Source organism: Carlito syrichta, unplaced genomic scaffold (assembly GCF_000164805.1).
Source record: "Carlito syrichta isolate Samal-C Ts95f unplaced genomic scaffold, Tarsius_syrichta-2.0.1 Scaffold303281, whole genome shotgun sequence".
Classification (NCBI taxonomy): domain Eukaryota; kingdom Metazoa; phylum Chordata; class Mammalia; order Primates; family Tarsiidae; genus Carlito; species Carlito syrichta.
In genome coordinates, this window is record NW_007247377.1 from 66933 (window position 1) to 67288 (window position 356).

Below are 356 nucleotides of genomic sequence, written 5' to 3' on the forward strand. Positions count from 1 at the left end.
CTCATAACCTCTCAACAGGATTCGGTAGTTCAACAACACATCCGAAACCAAATCATCCTCCAGAAAATCATGTCAGTGTCCGCCCGGCGGCATGTGCGGGCATCCGAGGATTCTGCATTTCCGCCACTCTCCACACCCCCACGAAAAGCCCCTGGGGAAAAGGGCGGCAGCACCGAATCGGGACCCAGAGCGCCGTTCAGCTCCCCGCGCCCGCGCCCGCGCCCACGCGGGTCCCGAAGGAGGCCGGCCCTCCGCCCGCCCGGCCGCCCGCCGCGCCGCTCGAAGCAGGCGGGGCCGTCCCCCGCCCGGAGCAGGCGCTCCTATTGGCTGCCGGACGCCCCGCCCCGAGGCCCCGG